This window comes from Giraffa tippelskirchi, chromosome X (genome assembly GCF_054371585.1).
Source record: "Giraffa tippelskirchi isolate mGirTip1 chromosome X, T2T-mGirTip1v1.2.pri, whole genome shotgun sequence".
Classification (NCBI taxonomy): Eukaryota; Metazoa; Chordata; class Mammalia; order Artiodactyla; family Giraffidae; genus Giraffa; species Giraffa tippelskirchi.
This window is the reverse complement of record NC_137289.1, coordinates 121,735,001-121,742,500: the sequence shown is the minus strand read 5'-3', so window position 1 is coordinate 121,742,500 and position 7,500 is coordinate 121,735,001.

Sequence of the window (7,500 nt, the reverse complement as noted above, 5' to 3'; positions counted from 1 at the left end):
GTGTCTGTGTGTGTGTCTGTGTGTGTGTGTCTGTGTGTGTGTCTGTGTGTGTCTGTCTGTCTGTGTGTGTGTATCTCTCTGGGTGTGTGTATCTGTGTCAGTGAGTGTGTCTGTGTGCATGTCTCTGTGTGTGTTTCTGTGTGTGTGTCTGCGTGTGTGTCTGTCTGTGTGTGTGTGTTTGTCACTGTGTGTGTGCCTGTGTGTGTGTCTGTGTGTGTGTCTGCGTGTGTGTGTCTGTGTGTGTGTCTGTGTGTGTGTCTTTTTTGTGTGTGTCTGTGTGTGTGTCTGTGTGTCTGTGTGTGTGTGTCCGTCTGTGTGTGTGTCTGTGTGTGTGTCTGTGTGCCTGTGTCTGTGTGTGTGTCTGTGTGTGTGTCTGTGTGTCTGTGTGTGTGTGTCCGTCTGTGTGTGTGTCTGTGTGTGTGTCTGTGTGCGTCTCTGTGTGTGTGTCTTTGTGTGTGTTTGTGTGTGTGTGTCTGTGTGTGTGTCTGTGTGCGTGTGTCTGTGTGTGTGTCTGTCTGTGTAGGTCTGTCTGTGTGTGTGTCTGCGTGTGTGTCTGCGTGTGTGTCTGTCTGTGTGTGTGTGTTTGTCACTGTGTGTGTGCCTGTGTGTGTGTCTGTGTGTGTGTCTGCGTGTGTGTGTCTGTGTGTGTGTCTGTGTGTGTGTCTTTTTTGTGTGTGTCTGTGTGTGTGTCTGTGTGTGTGTCTGTGTGTCTGTGTGTGTGTGTCCGTCTGTGTGTGTGTCTGTGTGTGTGTCTGTGTGCCTGTGTCTGTGTGTGTGTCTGTGTGCGTCTCTGTGTGTGTGTCTTTGTGTGTGTCTGTGTGTGTGTGTCTGTGTGTGTGTCTGTGTGCGTCTGTCTGTGTGTGTGTCTGTCTGTGTAGGTCTGTCTGTGTGTGTGTCTGTGTGTGTCTGTCGGTCTGTGTGTGTGTATCTGTATGTGTGTGTGTCTGTGTGTGTGTCTGTCTGTGTGCATGTGTCTGTCTCTGTGTATGTGTGTGTGTGTGTGTGTCTGTGTGTGTGTGTCTGTCTGTGTGTGTGTGTCTTTTGTGTCTGTGACTGTGTCTGTTTGTGTGTGTCTCTCTGTGTGTCTGTGTGCATGTGTCTGTGTGTGTGTCTGTGTGTATGTCTGTGTGTGTGTGTCTGTGTGTGTGTCTGTCTGTGTGTGTGTGTCTGTCTGTGTGTGTGTATCTGTCTGTGTGTGTGTCTGTGTGTGTGTGTCTGTCTGTGTGTGTGTATCTGTGTGTGTGTCTGTCTGTGTGTGTCTGTGTGCGTGTGTCTGTGTGTGTGTGTATCTGTGTGTGTGTCTCTGTCTGGGTGTGTGTATCTGTGTCTGTGTGTGTGTCTGTGTGTGTGTCTGTGTGTGTGTCTGTGTGTCTGTGTGTGTGTCTGTGTGTGTGTCTGTGTGTGTCTGTCTGTGTGTGTGTCTGTGTGTGTGTGTCTGTCTGTGTGTGTGTCTGTGTGTGTGTCTGTGTGTGTGTGTCTGTGTGTGTGTCTGAGTGTGTGTCTGTGTGTGTGTCGGAGTGTGTGTCTGTGTGCATGTGTCTGTGTGTGTGTGTCTGTGTGTGTGTGTCTCTGTGCATGTGTCTGTGGGTGAGTGTCTGTGTGTGTCTGTCGGTGTGTGTGTGTCTGTGTTGTGTCTGTCTGTGTGTGTCTGTCTGTTTGTGTGTCTGTGTGTGTGTCTGTTTGTGTGTCTGTCTGTGTGTGTCTGTCTGTGTGTGTCTGTGTGTGTGTCTGTGTGTGTGTCTGTGTGTGTGTCTTTGTGCGGGTGTCTGTGTATGTGTCTGTGTGCGTGTGTCTGTGTGTCTGTCTGTGTGTGTGTGTGTGTCTGTGTGTGTGTGTCTTTGTGTCTATCTGTGTGCGTTTGTCTGTGTGTTTGTGTGTGTGTGTGTGTGTGTCTGTGTGCGTGTGTCTGTGTTCGTGTGTCTGTGTGTGTCTGTGTGTGTCTGTGTCTGTGTGTGTGTCTCTGTGTGTGTCTTTGTGCGTGTGTCTGTGTATGTGTCTCTTTGCGTATGTCTGTGTGTGTGTCTGTGTGTGTCTCTGTGTGTGTCTGTCTGTGTGTCTGTGTCTGTGTGCGTGTCTGTCTGTGTGTGTGTCTGTGTGTGTGTCTTTGTGCGTGTGTCTGTGTGTGTGTCTCTGTGTTTGTGTCTGTGTGTGTCTGTCAGTGTGTGTGTGTGTCTGTGTGTGTCTCTGTCTGTGTGTGTCTGTCTGTGTGTGTGTCTGTGTGTGTGTCTGTCTGTGTGTGTGTCTGTGTGTGTGTCTGTGTGCGTGTGTCTGTGTGTGTCTGTGTGTGTGTCTGTGAACGTGTGTCTGTGTGTGTCTGTCTGTGTGTGTGTCTGTGTGTGTCTGTGTGTGTGTCTGTCTGTGTGTGTGTGTCTGTGTGTTTGTCTGTGTGTGTCTGTCTGTGTGTCTGTGTCTGTGTGTCTTTCTGTCTGTGTGTGTGTCTGTGTGTGTGTCTGTGTGTGTGTCTGTGTGTGTGTCTGTGTGTGTGTCTGTCTGTGTGCGTGTGTCTGTGTGTGTGTCTGTGTGTGTGTCTCTGTGTTTGTCTCTGTGTGTGTCTGTCGGGGTGTGTGTGTCTGTGTGTGTGTCTGTCTGTGTATGTCTGTGTGTGTGTCTGTGTGTGTCTGTCGGTGAGTCTGTGTCTGTGTGCGTGTCTGTGAGTGTGTCTGTCTCTGTGTGTGTATCTGTCTGTGTGTGTGACTGTCTGTGTGTGTCTGTGTGTGTGTCTGTTTGTGTGTCTGTCTGTGTGCGTGTCTGTGTCTGTCTGTGTGTGTGTATCTGTGTGTGTGTCTCTGTGTGTGTCTGTCTGTGTGGGTGTGTCTGTCTGTGTGTGTGTCTGTGTGTGTGTCTGTGTGTGTGTCTGTGTGTGTGTATCTGTCTGTGTGTGTGTCTGTGTGTGTGTCTGTCTGTGTGCATGTGTCTGTATGTGTGTCTGTCTGTCTGTGTGTCTGTGTGTGTGTCTGTGTGTGTGTTTGTTTGTCTGTGTGTGTGTCTCTCTGTGTGTGTCTGTGTGTGTCTGTCTGTGTGCATTTGTTTGTGTGTGTGTCTGTCTGTGTGTGTGTCGGTTTGTGTCTGTGAGTGTGTCTGTGTGTGTGTTTGTGTGTCTGTGTGTGTGTCTGTCTGTGTGTCTGTGTCTGTGTGTGTGTCTGTGTGTGTGTCTGTGTCTGTGCATGTGTCTGTGTGTGTGTTTGTGTGTCTCTGTGTGCGTATGTCTGTGTGTCTGTGTCTGTGTGCATGTCTGTGTGTGTGTCTGTCTGTGTGTGTGTATCTGTCTGTGTGTGTGACTGTCTGTGTGTGTCTGTGTGTGTGTCTGTGTGTGTGTCTGTGTGTGTCTCTGTGTGTGTGTCTTTGTGTGTGTCTGTGTGTGTGTGTCTGTCTGTGTGTGTGTCTGTGTGTGTGTCTGTGTGCGTGTGTCTGTGTGTGTCAGAGTGTGTGTCTGTTTGTGTGTATGTGTGTGTGTCTGTGTGTGTGTCTGTGTGTGTCTGTCTGTGTGTCTGTGTCTGTGTGTGTGTCTGTCTGTGTGTGTCTGTCTGTGTGTGTGTCTGTGTGTGTGTCTGTTTGTGTGTCTGTCTCTGTGTGTCTGTCTGTGTGTGTGTCTGTGTGTGTGTCTTTGTGTGTGTCTGTGTGTGTGTCTGTGTGTGTGTGTGTCTGTCTGTGTGTCTGTGTCTGTGTGTGTGTCTGTCTGTGTGTGTGTCTGTGTGTGTGTCTTTGTGCGTGTGTCTGTGTATGTGTCTGTGTGCGTGTGTCTGTGTGTGTGTGTGTCTGTGTGCGTGTGTCTGTGTGTGTGTCTATGTGTGTGTCTGTCTGTGTGTGTGTGTCTGTCACTGTGTGTGTGTCTGTGTGTGTGTGTCTGTGTGTGTGTCTGTGTGCATGTGTCTGTGTGTGTGTCTGTGTGTGTGTGTCTGTGTGTGTTTCTCTGTGTTTGTGTCTGTGTGTGTCTGTCGGTGTGTGTGTGTGTCTGTGTGTGTGTCTGTCTGTGTATGTCTGTCTGTGTGTGTGTCTGTGTGTGTCTGTCTGTCTGTGTGTGTGTATCTGTCTGTGTGTGTGTGTCTGTCTGTGTGTCTGTGTCTGTGTGTGTGTCTGTCTGTGTGTGTGTCTGTGTGTGTGTCTGTGTGCGTGTCTGTGTGTGTCTGTCTGTGTGTGTGTCTGTGTGTGTGTCTTTGTGCGTGTGTCTGTGTATGTGTCTGTGTGCGTGTGTCTGTGTGTGTGTCTGTGTCCGTGTGTCTGTGTGTGTCTGTCTGTGTGCGTGTGTCTGTGTGTGTGTCGAGGTGTGTTTTTCTCTCTGTGTGCGTGTGTCTGTGTGTGCGTGTCTGTGTGTGTGTGTCTGTGTGTGTGTCTGTGTGCATGTGTCTGTGTGTGTGTCTGTGTGTGTGTGTCTGTGTGTGTGTCTGTGTGTGTCTGTCTGTCTGTGTGTGTGTATCTCTCTGGGTGTGTGTATCTGTGTCAGTGAGTGTGTCTGTGTGCATGTCTCTGTGTGTGTTTCTGTGTGTGTGTCTGCGTGTGTGTCTGTCTGTGTGTGTGTGTTTGTCACTGTGTGTGTGCCTGTGTGTGTGTCTGTGTGTGTGTCTGCGTGTGTGTGTCTGTGTGTGTGTCTGTGTGTGTGTCTTTTTTGTGTGTGTCTGTGTGTGTGTCTGTGTGTCTGTGTGTGTGTGTCCGTCTGTGTGTGTGTCTGTGTGTGTGTCTGTGTGCCTGTGTCTGTGTGTGTGTCTGTGTGTGTGTCTGTGTGTCTGTGTGTGTGTGTCCGTCTGTGTGTGTGTCTGTGTGTGTGTCTGTGTGCGTCTCTGTGTGTGTGTCTTTGTGTGTGTTTGTGTGTGTGTGTCTGTGTGTGTGTCTGTGTGCGTGTGTCTGTGTGTGTGTCTGTCTGTGTAGGTCTGTCTGTGTGTGTGTCTGCGTGTGTGTCTGCGTGTGTGTCTGTCTGTGTGTGTGTGTTTGTCACTGTGTGTGTGCCTGTGTGTGTGTCTGTGTGTGTGTCTGCGTGTGTGTGTCTGTGTGTGTGTCTGTGTGTGTGTCTTTTTTGTGTGTGTCTGTGTGTGTGTCTGTGTGTGTGTCTGTGTGTCTGTGTGTGTGTGTCCGTCTGTGTGTGTGTCTGTGTGTGTGTCTGTGTGCCTGTGTCTGTGTGTGTGTCTGTGTGCGTCTCTGTGTGTGTGTCTTTGTGTGTGTCTGTGTGTGTGTGTCTGTGTGTGTGTCTGTGTGCGTCTGTCTGTGTGTGTGTCTGTCTGTGTAGGTCTGTCTGTGTGTGTGTCTGTGTGTGTCTGTCGGTCTGTGTGTGTGTATCTGTATGTGTGTGTGTCTGTGTGTGTGTCTGTCTGTGTGCATGTGTCTGTCTCTGTGTATGTGTGTGTGTGTGTGTGTCTGTGTGTGTGTGTCTGTCTGTGTGTGTGTGTCTTTTGTGTCTGTGACTGTGTCTGTTTGTGTGTGTCTCTCTGTGTGTCTGTGTGCATGTGTCTGTGTGTGTGTCTGTGTGTATGTCTGTGTGTGTGTGTCTGTGTGTGTGTCTGTCTGTGTGTGTGTGTCTGTCTGTGTGTGTGTATCTGTCTGTGTGTGTGTCTGTGTGTGTGTGTCTGTCTGTGTGTGTGTATCTGTGTGTGTGTCTGTCTGTGTGTGTCTGTGTGCGTGTGTCTGTGTGTGTGTGTATCTGTGTGTGTGTCTCTGTCTGGGTGTGTGTATCTGTGTCTGTGTGTGTGTCTGTGTGTGTGTCTGTGTGTGTGTCTGTGTGTCTGTGTGTGTGTCTGTGTGTGTGTCTGTGTGTGTCTGTCTGTGTGTGTGTCTGTGTGTGTATGTCTGTCTGTGTGTGTGTCTGTGTGTGTGTCTGTGTGTGTGTGTCTGTGTGTGTGTCTGAGTGTGTGTCTGTGTGTGTGTCGGAGTGTGTGTCTGTGTGCATGTGTCTGTGTGTGTGTGTCTGTGTGTGTGTGTCTCTGTGCATGTGTCTGTGGGTGAGTGTCTGTGTGTGTCTGTCGGTGTGTGTGTGTCTGTGTTGTGTCTGTCTGTGTGTGTCTGTCTGTTTGTGTGTCTGTGTGTGTGTCTGTTTGTGTGTCTGTCTGTGTGTGTCTGTCTGTGTGTGTCTGTGTGTGTGTCTGTGTGTGTGTCTGTGTGTGTGTCTTTGTGCGGGTGTCTGTGTATGTGTCTGTGTGCGTGTGTCTGTGTGTCTGTCTGTGTGTGTGTGTGTGTCTGTGTGTGTGTGTCTTTGTGTCTATCTGTGTGCGTTTGTCTGTGTGTTTGTGTGTGTGTGTGTGTGTGTCTGTGTGCGTGTGTCTGTGTTCGTGTGTCTGTGTGTGTCTGTGTGTGTCTGTGTCTGTGTGTGTGTCTCTGTGTGTGTCTTTGTGCGTGTGTCTGTGTATGTGTCTCTTTGCGTATGTCTGTGTGTGTGTCTGTGTGTGTCTCTGTGTGTGTCTGTCTGTGTGTCTGTGTCTGTGTGCGTGTCTGTCTGTGTGTGTGTCTGTGTGTGTGTCTTTGTGCGTGTGTCTGTGTGTGTGTCTCTGTGTTTGTGTCTGTGTGTGTCTGTCAGTGTGTGTGTGTGTCTGTGTGTGTCTCTGTCTGTGTGTGTCTGTCTGTGTGTGTGTCTGTGTGTGTGTCTGTCTGTGTGTGTGTCTGTGTGTGTGTCTGTGTGCGTGTGTCTGTGTGTGTCTGTGTGTGTGTCTGTGAACGTGTGTCTGTGTGTGTCTGTCTGTGTGTGTGTCTGTGTGTGTCTGTGTGTGTGTCTGTCTGTGTGTGTGTGTCTGTGTGTTTGTCTGTGTGTGTCTGTCTGTGTGTCTGTGTCTGTGTGTCTTTCTGTCTGTGTGTGTGTCTGTGTGTGTGTCTGTGTGTGTGTCTGTGTGTGTGTCTGTGTGTGTGTCTGTCTGTGTGCGTGTGTCTGTGTGTGTGTCTGTGTGTGTGTCTCTGTGTTTGTCTCTGTGTGTGTCTGTCGGGGTGTGTGTGTCTGTGTGTGTGTCTGTCTGTGTATGTCTGTGTGTGTGTCTGTGTGTGTCTGTCGGTGAGTCTGTGTCTGTGTGCGTGTCTGTGAGTGTGTCTGTCTCTGTGTGTGTATCTGTCTGTGTGTGTGCGTGTCTGTGTCTGTCTGTGTGTGTGTATCTGTGTGTGTGTCTCTGTGTGTGTCTGTCTGTGTGGGTGTGTCTGTCTGTGTGTGTGTCTGTGTGTGTGTCTGTGTGTGTGTCTGTGTGTGTGTATCTGTCTGTGTGTGTGTCTGTGTGTGTGTCTGTCTGTGTGCATGTGTCTGTATGTGTGTCTGTCTGTCTGTGTGTCTGTGTGTGTGTCTGTGTGTGTGTTTGTTTGTCTGTGTGTGTGTCTCTCTGTGTGTGTCTGTGTGTGTCTGTCTGTGTGCATTTGTTTGTGTGTGTGTCTGTCTGTGTGTGTGTCGGTTTGTGTCTGTGAGTGTGTCTGTGTGTGTGTTTGTGTGTCTGTGTGTGTGTCTGTCTGTGTGTCTGTGTCTGTGTGTGTGTCTGTGTGTGTGTCTGTGTCTGTGCATGTGTCTGTGTGTGTGTTTGTGTGTCTCTGTGTGCGTATGTCTGT